Below are 13,078 nucleotides of genomic sequence, written 5' to 3'. Positions count from 1 at the left end.
GAATGTGACATATTTGGAGAAAGAGGCAATTAGGTTAAGATGTGGTCATGAGGGCAGGCCCTCACTCAATATGACTGGTGTTCTTATAAAAGGAAGAAATTTAGGTGCAGACATGCACAGAAGGAAGACCATATGAGGACATGGGAAGAGGATGGTCATCCACAAGCCCAATGAGAGGCCTCAGAAGAGGCACCTTGATTTTAGACTTTTAGTCTCCAGAACCTTGAGAAAATTAATTCCTGTTGTTCAAGCCAACCAGCTTGTGCTACTTTGTCCTGGCAGCCCTAGCAAACCAGTGCAGTGTGTAAGGGAAGTGACTTCACTTGATGTTTTAGAGCACAGCCGAGAGAAGACATTTAACATAGGCTTTTGTAAAGTTTGGGAGACAGCAAAGATGAGCCAAATCCACAAACCAAGATAAAACTAGGCAATCAAACTTGTTTGAAATGGCTGGCTTTTTAAGACTTTAGCAACCCATCCCATTCATAAAAGGATGTATCCAGGGATAGATGCCTTTGGATTCTGTTGCTGCTTCTTGCATTCATAGGAGGAGCCGCCACAGTATTGCTCTGCCATTTTGTCATGGAGCCATGTGCTGAAAGAGGGGTTAAGGCTCAGAGCACAGGTGGCCTGTGGTGGGGCATGTGGTCAAGAAAAGAGCAACAGAATCCGACATCACAGCCTCCAGGTTTGTCCACAAACCAGTCTGGACATTCTGGGGATCGATATGGCCTATGGTGTCCCCATGCACTTGCTGGGAGGGCTCTACCATGAACAAAGTGTTTTTAAGCTTTGATGAAAACTGGGTGTTCCTACTCCTCACCCCTGCCCCACCACAAACCTGCCTGAGAGGGCAGTAGTACCGGCAGCTGCTGTCCTTGCACGTACAGAGGAGGGGTGGTGATTCCCTCTGACTGGAGAGAAACATTATAGGAACATTCCCTGGCAAAGACTCAGTCCTCTAGAGTGCTCCAGGAAAATAGTTCTGAACACAGGAATTGCCAGGTCTGGATAAACATAGTTCAGCCCCTCAGATGTTTTGAGCATGACTGAATGTTCTCAGCGAACAGCCTTTCATCAGAGGTCTTCAAATAGTTCACATAAAATCCTGATCCTATTCCAAGCTGTGGCTTGGTTAAGAGTTATCAGATCCACTGTTCTGGGGACCCAGCACCATCAAGTGCTCATCTTTTTGAGATAAAATGAACTTGTGAGAAAGTGAAAGCTTTAGGCTGAGCTCGTGGAGGGGCATCATGCTCCCCAGGAGGGTCCAATTCTGGTTTTCTGGCTAATGGACTTGGGAGGTGTCTTTATACCCTGAACTTCATTTTCTTCATGCATAAATAAGGAATGTTGGTAAGAGTGTGTCTTCATAGGCATGGCTCCTATGTTTTTAATCCAATTGAAAAGCAAAAGGCAAAAGGGTTAGAAATTTAAGGTGTTTGACATAATGTACATAAATGAGTTGTAAAAGAGCTCAAAGCAATGTTTAACAGTCAACAGGTGGTGCATATAAACATGGGGTCACGATGGGGCAGGCATTCTAGAAATACATGGATGTTTGGGGATTTAAACGTTTTTCTAACTATACTCTCATTTATTCATTCATTCATTCAACAAATATTAGTAAAGTGCTTATTTTATGCCAGGGACTATAATTAGGCATAGGGATCAGAAAACAGTAAGACAAGACCCAGTCTTCCAAGGCTTATAGACTAAGGAGGAATATGGTAAGGAAATAAATGGACAAATAATGCAATAAAGTATAATTAGATTTTAGCAGCTGGATGTGGTATTCATGGTGTCAACAGCCTATAAGTAGTCACACAGATCTGTGACATGATTTTTAGAACTTGATTTTCTTTTTTAGGGAAGTTTTAGTTTTACAGAGAAATTGAGAAGAAGGTATAGAGATTTCCCATGTAGTCCTCTCTCTCTCTCTCTCTCTCTCTCTCTCTCTCTCTCTCTCTATATATATATATATATATATATATATATATATATATATATATATACCGCCTCTCACATTAACAACATCCCCCACCGGAGGGGTACATTTATTGCAATTAATGAACTTACATTGACACATCATTATTTACTCAGTGTTGAACATTCTATGAGTTTGGACAGATATGTAATGACACGGGTCCATCATTATAGTATCATACAGAGTAATTTTGCTGCCCTAAATATCTTTTTTCCCCCCTGCCTATTCATCCCCCATATCTCCCTCAAGCTCTGTTAACCACTGATCCTTTTATTGTCTCCATACTTTTGTTTTTTCCAAAATGTCATATAGTTGGCATCCTTCAGTATGCAGTATGCAGTATGCAGCCTTTCCAGACTGGCTTCTTTCACTGAGTGATATGTAGCTAAGTTTCATCCATGCCATTTTTTAAAAAAATTTAAAAAGATTTTATTGATTTATTTGAGAGAGAGAGAGAGAGAGGGAAAGCACAAACAGGCGAAAGGGCAGAGGGAGAAGCAGGCTCTTCACTGAGGAGGGAGCCTGATGCGGGGCTCAATTCCAGGACCCCAAGACCATGACCTGAGCCAAAGGCAGACACCTAACCCACTGAGCCACCCAGGTGCCCTTCATCGATGTCATTTCCTGGCTTAAAAGCTCATTTTCTTCCTGTACTGAATAACATTCCATTATCTAGATGTATCACAGCTTATTTAGACATGCTGTGATTTCAATCTTGCTGAGAGCACAGGGTAAAATGTATGGTCAGGAACAAGTTATCAAAGTAGTGAGGAGACCAGCTGATCACCCATCACCCACTTTTCAGAAAGGCTTGGTTCTCTATGGGGTGGGGGGAAGTTTCTCCAGCATGATTATCTTCAGAGTGCAATAAAATCCTATCTCAGTACTGTCATGGAAAATGATCTTGAGACAGAAACCAGCTGCTATGACAATGATGGAAACAAGAAGCAAAGATGTCTAAGGAAGCAGTAGTTATTATCCAGGAAACAGCATTTAGAAAAAACAAATAGGCTGTATTGGTGGACCCCATTGTGGGAACCCATGAGGCCCTTGGAGTGTATTCCTGTCAAGATAAAAGCCCTATTCTCTACAAAGGGTACAACAGTAGAGGGGGGGAAGTCAAAAGAAGCTTCATGAAGGAGGTGATCTTAGAGCAGATTCTTGGTAGATAAGTCATATTCTGACCAGTAATGAGGAGGATCTTTGCTTGCTTGGAAAGTACTGATAAAAAAAAAATCAAACAAAACAACTTTAATTTCTGGCCAAGAAGGAATGTCAGAGACTGGATTTACCCTCTGACTAGAAAGAATAAAAAAAAATCAACAAAAAGCCAGAAACCAGACAAAATACACAGAAACTGGACGTAGACATCAGGCAGCAAAGAACATTCATCCCCTGTATATAAAGAGACATGAATAGGAAGAAAGAAGGGAAAAAGATATGATATATTAAGACTAATTTTTAAAAAGCTGGAGTGATAAATATTGGACAGTCACTCTCAGACTTCCGGCAAAGAGATACATTTTATAATAATAAAAGGATCAATCCATCAAGACTACATAACAATTCCAAATGTCTATGCACACAGTAGAACTCCAAAGTAAATTAAGCAAAAAATTATTAAACTGCAAAAAGAAATAGCCACAGCCACCAGTAGAAGTTAAATGTTACAACACCCTTTTTCAATATTTGACAGAAAAAAAAAAAAGATAATCAGGAAGGATACAGAAGACTCGAGCCACACTATCAATGAAGGGACCTAAATAACATTTATAATGAACATTTCTCCATCCAGAAACAGCAAAATGCATAAACTTTTCAAGAGCACATGGCACATTAATCAAAATAAGCCATGTGAGGACCATAAAAAAGTCTCAATGAATTTAAAACGATTAATGTCAGACAGAGTATATCCTCTTACTACAATTGAATTATATAAAAAATTAGCTGTAAGATCCGGGAAAAGTCCTCACATATTTGTGAAAGAAGAGACAGACCTCGAAACAACCCATAGGTCCAGAAATAAATTAGAAAGGAAATTAGAAAGTATTGGGAACTGAGCGAAATAAGCAGTACTGATCTAGACAGTATTACTAGAGGATTTTTTTTTTCAATTCTAGAAGACAGAAAATGGCTTTTCCATCTTTTGATTGATACTCACTGGGTGCTGAGGGTAAGGAGACTTCTACTTTTAATATAGAGCACTAGTGGGAAAAACAGACCCTTAATGAACCACTTTCGGATTGTTCAACACAGGTAAATTCTAGTTTGTAAAGCAGTCATAGCAAGAAACATTCATAAGTTGGTGGCTTGCCCTTGAAATGTCTTTTCCCCTAGCATTGGTTGGAAGTTTCATTCCCAGCTAACCCACAAAAGCCTGTCTCAGCCACACAGGGGGTAAATCTCAACTACATTCTGTGTTAAGTAGGTTGTGTGGCCTTGTTTTGAGACACAGTCACCATCTTATACATTGTTGGCCAAGGAGCAATGTGGGGTGATGGGTAGAGAAAAGAAACCGTGTTTGTTCAAAAAATCCTTTTACCAGCTGCCAGGTGTCTGTTGAAATAGAAACAGAGAGGTGTGGGTGACAGGTCTGGCGTCTGGGAACAGCTGGGCGTCACTTCTGTCTCAGTAATGGGTGTGTTTTGGTCAGTGGGTGAACGATTTGTCCAAGGGCTTGAGGGCTTTTTCCTCCCTGGGGATGCCTGCCCAAGGCTCTTGGCTACTTCCGGCAGTGTCAGTCCTGAAGCAGGAGCTGGGGTGTCCTTACAGACCGGGAGCCTTTCCAATTCGATCCTGTTCCTTTTAACCCAGGGTAATGGGATGAGTGAAGAGGTATGAGATAATTAATGATAGTGTCCATGGGGTAATAGTTTGTGGATGTTTGGCAATGTGGTGGAGACAAGGCTGAGTGTCTCAGTTGGGTTGATTTGATTCATTTTGGCCAATGATGCTAAAGAAAAATGTCAAGCTGAGTAGTACAGAGCCATGTGCCTCTTTCCACCTCTCCTGCCTTCCCACAGTGATCTTGGATGTTACTTATTTATATGGATGTGTCATAAGAAGAAGCAGGAATCCTGGATCCTTGAATCATATCTTGGATGAGAGCCCTCACCGACCCCAACTGGACTTGGAGTGAATGGCCAATAATCTTTGTTGGGTTAAACCACTAAGATTTGGGATTTTATTTCCTATTTCAGGAGGGTCCATTCTCTCTTTGTTAATACACTATTTAAAGTTGGAGCCACTATTTGGCTGCAAGTGGTTGCTGCCACGCAGTAATGTGGGCTGGGCGTTGCCAAGTGTCCCAGTTTTTCAAGGCCAGCCCGAAATAGAGACTTTCACGTGACTCCAGGTTGGAAATGGTGGCAGTGAGTTCAGTTTGAAACCTTCATGGCCCTATGGTGTGGAGACCAGACGTCAGTGGGCTGGCTTCAGCCTATCAGTGGCTCATTTCCGATCTCCAAGGTCCCTTTTCATCTATGTAAGTATTTTACAAATTTAGTGTCCTATTACATTTGTAACTTCAGGACATTGCATTATGGACATAAATGTCTCAGAATCTTCAAGCTAAAATGTACAAGGCCGTGGCCAATGGAGGACAACCCAAAGCGAAAGTATTTCTCCTACTCAGCCCACTCTCTCCTGTCTTTCTTTCTCTGCCACTTTTCAGGAAAGAGGTGAGGCGTTCATTGCCCTACATCAGGTTCTCCAGAAGGCAGATGCAGATGGGGATTTGTGAGCAAGTGATTTACTAAGCAGATACTCCCAAGGCAGACTGGTAAAGGATGGGGACGCAGGGTAGTTGAGAGGAGCCAAGCAAAGGCACCACCATCTTCGGCAACATTGTGTGGAGGGTAGCTTTATCCTCACCCTATGAAATACTGGAGGGTAAGATGCACCTCAGGGTTGCCCCAACCCAAAGCAAGAAATCTGAGTTTTCACTCTCCCCAACCTGGCAGTCTGGTTAATGGCCACAATGGGGGTGGGAGGCCAGTATGTGAACTCCCAGGCACCTCTGGCTCTCTGTGCCTGCAGGTACAGCATTCCAGGAGCCCAAGGGCAGCCCTTCAAAGAAGAGATTGCAGGTACTGGCCATTGGAAACACAATGATGGGGGAGGTTGACCAGCAGGGGCACAGAAGTGATAAGACAGGGTTTGATGGTATTTTGGTAGAGCACCAACATTGTCCACTTTAGGCATAAAAGAGATTTAAAGGGAAAAATTTCCAAAATTGCACCATCAATCAGCAGAAAAGAGTCATTTTTGTTGCGGGCTCATGGAGACATAGGGATTGTAGTTCTATATAAGCAGATGATACCTGCATGACTCTGGGCATCTCATTTAGTTTCTCCAAGTCCCAGTTAGCTTGGGACTGTATGGCTGCTGTGAAGAACACAGAAATAGTATGTCAGGCACTTCAGGCCTGGTGCATTTTGGTGCTCACTAAATGTCCTTAGCATCTTCCCTCTGCATGCTCCTGGTACTCTTATGCAATGCTGCAAGGCCCTCCCCCAGGAAGATGCTCAAAGAGACACTCCTGAATGCACTCTAGATTTTTTTTCTGGAATTTATTTATGCTTCTGCTGGCTGCAGATTAAGAAAATGGTGACTCCGTTGAAGGGAATGAATGTTTAGAGGTGGGGCGCATCATCTCATTGGCTGGAGTGCTGTTTCTGAAGCCCCCGAGCTGACTCTGCCCAGCAGTCCCTGCACTGGCATTCAGGGTAGGGCTGGCACACAGATTGGCATCGCTGTCAAGACCATGACTCACAGATGGTCACAGAACAGTGCTCTAAGTACAGCCGCGTCTTCTGGCCAATGGGGTGCTGGATGTTGAGAGTTATTATTTTATTATTCAGTGCCTTTCCCAAGTAAGAGTTCTGTTCTTTACAAAAGTTGTCCTATTATTTGACTTTCCATAGGCCTTGCATTGGTGATTGAAGAAATGCCGTTTGGCTTGGTGTCCAAAGAGAAACTTTAATAGTTAACCTCCCGCCACAAATGAGAGTTCATGGTTCTGGGCCAGGGGCTGTGCATACTGTAGGGCCAGCCACAGCCCTCTTTGCAGAAATTCTACTAAAGCGTGGTTCCCACACCAGATCAATGCCAGCTCACAAATTGCTACAGGGTGTCTGTGAGGCCAAGACAGAAATTGAAAGTCAGAATTTAGAAACTATTGTTGCAATGTCTTTTCTTTTCTTTTTTTTAATATTTTATTTATTCATGAGAGACACAGAGAGAGGCAGAAACATAGGCAGAGGGAGAAGCAGACTCCCTGCCGGGATCCTGATATGGGACTTGATCCCAGGACCCCGGGATCACAACTTGAGCTGAAGACAGACACTCAACCACTGAGCCACCCAGGTGCCCCTTTTGTAGCAATTTTATGCTGCATGGCATCCAAGTACACCATCAGTGGGCATGTCTATCTTGCACGTCCAGTGGGGTCATGCAGCTGACTGGAATGGATCAGAAATAAAGAAAAAGCAAACTTTCTTTGCCACAGTTAGTTTGAGCAGTCCTGCTTGACTCTGCATTTCAGGACACCCCAGAAATCCACAGGACTCTTTACAGACTCATAGCATCCCCATAGAACTAAAAGATTCTCAGAAAATACCAGGGGGTTTCCAGAGAGTCCTAGTGATTCCCCCAGAGCCCAAGGAATCTGTTCAATCTCTCTGACCTTACTACTTTCCTCCCTCAGAGAATCAGCTGAGCCAAGTATTAAGGTAAGTTTTCCAGGCCTCAGAGCACCAGGAGGGAGTGCAAGTCAATTTGTTACTGCAGGAGCCGCTGCCTCTGCCCTGCTGGCATACAGTACTGTTTCTAAAGAATATATGTGGCACTTAACCCCAATTCTAGGATTGTTAATATATCAGCTAGTTTGCTTGTGTGGCATCCCTTATGGTCTGGGCCAGGCTCAGCTGCTCTCGCCTGGGGTGGCTTACATTTCTGGAGCCTTCTCTGGGATGGCTGGAATGGCCGGCCTCTCAATATCCAGCAAGATTCCCCGGGCTTGTTCAGGTGATGAGAGAATAGTCTCCAGCAGGAAGAGGGCAAGACCCAATGAGCAAGCACTCTTGGAAGCTTCTGTTTCTGCTGAGAACATCCCGTTGGCCCAAACAGGTCACACAGCCAGGTTCAGATTCAAAGAGTGGAGCAATGGACTACACTTTCGATGGAGAAAATAGGAAAGCTACATTGCAACTAGGCACATCTAGAGGGTTGGGAATCTTTTGTATTCTCATGGAGATGAAGAGGCCAAGCGACATTGCTTGCTTCTGGTCTATGGTAGCTGCTCAATAAATCCTTGTTGAGTGAATACAGTTGTGAGGAGCTTTTAGTTTCCATTCTCCTCACGTAGTTGAGGTTAAGATGGTCAAAATACACTTCGCCCAAAGTCTGGTTCTGTCTGTGGATGGCTTTGGATGCCAAGAACATTTAGTCATCCTCTGTTTACTCTCTCATCATGGAAGAGGCCAGCCAAGTCCAGTGACCTTAGTGAGAGGAACTATATGGCTTTTGTTTCCTTTATAGAAGCAATCACTGGTGTTGACTGGGAACAAATGCTTTGGTTGTATGGTTGTTAAGACCACACCAGCCACTTTCAGCCCTACCAGGTAGTCACACATAGCCCAGTGGATAAGGATCGGCTGCTGAAATTGATGGGTAAACAATGAGTCCATCAGTTGCCCAAGCAGGAGTCCACCTGATGGCATGCTGTCTGGGTGCAGGGCCCTTGTGGGCTGCCACCAGACTACGTACAGGTTTCTGAACCAGATTGTTCTTTCCATAGCTACATAGTGGAGTAGTTCACACCTTCAGGCTCATAACAGGTGTTCTCCCTCAGCTTGAGACTGAGAAGGGTCTTCCCATTGGCAGCTTACCACTGGCAATCCATGTCAACTACTTGCACCTTGGCCTCTCTGGAAAAACAAACAAACAACAACCCATTACGCTGGCTATTTGAGGAAGCTGGAATGGCGTGTGTGATGAGACCTCTGGGATGCTTCTGTCTCTCTGGAGGATTTTCTGTGTGTGTGAATCCTAGGGCCATGGCTGGTTTTCTGTGTGCTGGCTCCAGGATTCTTCTATGTCTCACATCTCTCCATGTATATGTGGGGGTTTATTTGATGGACTTTGGGACTGATCTAGGGAAAAAAGATATGACCAAGAGAGAGAGTAACAGGCAACACACTTCATTAGGTGATGCTTGGGTAGGGTTACATGAGAGGGGACGTCCCTCTCAGCATGAGCCTGGGGAATGGCTATCATCCAAAAGGAAGAGGGAGAAGGAAATCCTTAGAAGACAGGATTCCAAAAGGGGGCTTGCGTGTGTAGGCAATGTTGCTTATCAACATGGGGAAACTCTGGGTCGGAACTGTGAAGGGCTATAGCATCTTGGAGCCTCATAACCACAGGCTTCTATGTCATCAATGGCCTGCAGATGTGCAGTGAGGTTTCATGGGGTGCAAGCAGACAGGTTATAAATCTGCTTGTTTGAGTTATTTTTAAGAATAGTTTAACATGTAAAAATTTGAATTAGACACCAGCAAGCTTTTGAGCTAAAAGGTCTCAGTCTGCAGTGAGAAATACACAACTTGGGACCAACACACAGAGACCACCTTTGGGTCACTTGAATAACATCATAATTGACTTCTCTACAGTGTTCTCCCAAAGACCATGATGTGACTACCCCCTGAGTTTAAACACTGTGGTCTCTCCAAAAGGAGAAAAAGCATATGACAAGGGAGGGGCTGAGTGGCCACTCGGAGTGATGTGGCATGGTATGACCTCAGAGGCCATCCACCCAATTCCTCTCTCAGAATCACAGCGACAAGTGTCTCAGTTGGTCTCCAAGGATGTTTTCTCTTACCTGCTTGGGGAAAGTTAGCTGGCCTGGCATTCTTAGCGAAGCCTTCTGTCTTCGAATCTGTCCCCTCATTTCCGGAAATGTCTACAGTTTGAAGGAATGCCATTTCTTCTATTTGCCCCCACTGGGAAAGACGAGAACATCAGAGCTGGAAAGGTCATGTATCTCAGTGTTCCAATAAAAGTGTTTCCAAGAGTGAGTTCCATTGAACCTACATCTTGGAGAGAATCTAGGAATAAAAGTTCAATGGTCCAATAAATTTAAAAAATGCTTTATAATCTAGTCCCTGCCTAAGAGTTTCCAAGACTGAGTTGTATATGCAATGATCCAAGATCATATAGGAGCGAGGCACGAGACCATGTCAAGTAGACCACCTCCTGGGAAGTCTCTTGAAAATACCTTCCTTGGAAGGAAAAAAACTCAAGAGTCCTGAGGCCTCCCAATGGTTAAGGAGCTCATAAAGTGGTGAAATTCAGATAGTAATGACATATTTTTTAAAGATTTTATTTATTTATTCATGAGAGACAGAGACAGAGAGAGAGAGAGAGAGAGAGAGAGAGAGAAAGAGAGTGCACCAGAGACACAGGCAGAGGGAGAAGCAGGCTCCATGCAGGAAGCCCAACGTGGGACTTGATCCCAGGTCTCCAGGATCAGGCCTTGGGCTGAAGGCGGCGCTAAACCACTGAGCCATGCGGGCTGCCCAGTAATGATATTTTGATTTCATTATGGTTGCATAATATAATGGATGGAGGTGGCAAGAGAGAGAGAGAGGGAAAGAGTGAGAAGACAATGTGGCAGGTGATAGAGCATTGACAACCATGTAGGACTTTCCCCTTTGGTCAATGGACCACAACTGGTCAGTGCACTTTTACTCATCCCAACTATGTCTGATCATATTTTTGTAGTGAGTCATGAGGTTTCTCAAATTCAAAGTCACATACCTAGACTGATGGGCTGTTGGCTCATTCATGGTCCCTCAAGATCAATAAGGGTCCCGGATACTTACTTTATTTTTTTCTTTGAGTCTCCTGATGTATTTAAATAAGCATAAAATAAGGTTACCAAACTCATAGTCTATATATCATCAATGTTGTTGGTATGCCGTCAACATCGTGCTTCCTTGTAAGAGGTACAACTGAATTCAATTCTGTTGTACTACATCTGGGTCTGGATTGTGACTCCATTTGGAGACAGTACAAGAGATGAAGCAAGGCCTGGCCCATGGCTCTCCTGACCCCTCCCTGGGGTAGGCCCAGTGCCCATTTCCTCCACGTTAGCCAGAGAATCACAGATTCATCTGGTGGAGGCACAAGACTAAGATGTGTGATTATTAATCACGATTGGCTCTGTGATAAGTTCAGTTCCACGCAAATGCATTTTCCCCATTTCATGTTGAACTCGGAAGCCCAGTGTTGTGCTGCATTCTCAGACTTCGCAGGCTTTCAGATCTTGCTTTCATTGTTGTCACCGTGGAACTTGCGATATGTCTGAAAGTATACATTTGTAGGAGTCTAGTGGTTGAGAATGCAGATTGTCAGCATTTATATTTTGGTGCTACCACTGCAGCTGTGTGCCCTTGGCACTACACTAACCTCTCGGTGCCCTAGGGATCAGAGATATCCAGCCCTCCTAGGATTGTTGTAGCTATTAAATGAGAGGGTCAGTGCAGTGCCTGGTAAGCACCCAATAAATTACAGATCTATTATTTCCTAACTTTTCCCACACTAGGCATGCATTGCTGAGTTTTCCTCATTTCATGAAATAAACTTCTTTAATGTTATTTTTAGTATCTACATAATATTCCATCTTAGGACTGCACCAAAACTTCTCCAGTCAATTCCCCATTGTTTGAGACATAGGATGTTCACATTTTCCTTCACGGTAAAAAGGGTTACAAAGGCCAAATTGTTTCATGTCCATCACTATCGTGAGGCACATTTCTAGAATTTTCATTTCTGGATCAGAATTCTAAGCTAATTGCTACAGGAGACCCCGGGGTGCCACTGAAGTCCCCTGGATAGATATTCCCTTATCTTCAACAAGGAAAAGTAAACATATTTGAAGCTTTGCCCACTTCTGCCTTGAACCTCTCACAGGGAGTTTTGACCTTTGTCCGTGAACTTCCCTGGCTCGAGCTGAGATTTCACACTTGATAAGTGGTTCAGGGACTGAAACATCTGTGTTCAAGTTCGTGTGTAGTGCAACTGCTGTTCCTCCGGCTCAGAGGCACTTGTGCAACGATGCACTCTGGGGCTTGTTCACTGGGGGTGTCTTCCAGGATGGTTGGTGCAAACTTCCTTCTTCTGGTGGGAGATTAATGTCCCATGGCTTGGTGTGGCCTCGTCTACCTGAATCGAACACTCCCTTGGCTTATAGCGGACTTTCCTATGCACCTACCTCAAAAAAGACAACCTCTGACATGGAGGCTGGGCTGCCTTCCCTGGCATTGTAGTATCTGGCCTGTGGGGCCCAGAAGATTCGTCCATTCCCGCCCATTCCAGCCTCAGCCCTGTGGCAGGATGGATCACCTTCCCCAGCTCTATAGGCCTCTCCCCGGCCAGGAGCAGAAAAATGTCCCTGAGGAGTAAGAAGTCTTAGAGAAAAGTTTCAAACTTTTCCATCTCTAGCTTACATCAATTTCAGACCCTCTCCTGCTTAAATTGCTCCCAGATCCCTTCTAGAAAAGCCCGCTTTCTCACCCTCCGCTTGCATCTATGGAATCTGGCTTTCCTAAGCAACAAACATTGGGGAACAAAGAATTCTTTGTACTTTGTGTCCTTCCAAGAGCACAACATAATCGCTCTGTGCTTTCTTGCTCCCATAGGTGAAGGGAGCTAAAGATGCAATTTACCCCGAAATAAATTTGCAAATTTTAAAGACATAATTTCGGGAACCTGCCCTGTGCCAATTTAGGTGTGTGTGGGTCTTCAGGCTGCTTTCTACCTGCTTCTGTTGTTCCCAGGAAATGTCTTCTGGGGGCTTAGATTTGCCATCATTCCAAATGTGTGTTATTTATAGAGATCTGCTCAAGGAAGTCAAAGTGGCTCCTTACATTCCTTCTTTTCTCCTTTCTCTCTCTCTTCTCTCTTTTTTTCTTTGTCCTCCCTCCCTCCTTCTTTTCCTCCCGTGCTCCAGCTTTTAATACTAAGCTGCTCAGGAGAGTCAGAGGAGTCTCGATGAGGCAATAACCTCCCCTTTTGAGGACCTTTTCAGAC

This window comes from Vulpes lagopus, chromosome 10 (genome assembly GCF_018345385.1).
Source record: "Vulpes lagopus strain Blue_001 chromosome 10, ASM1834538v1, whole genome shotgun sequence".
NCBI classification, from domain to species: Eukaryota; Metazoa; Chordata; class Mammalia; order Carnivora; family Canidae; genus Vulpes; species Vulpes lagopus.
Note: the sequence above shows the minus strand (reverse complement) of the source record.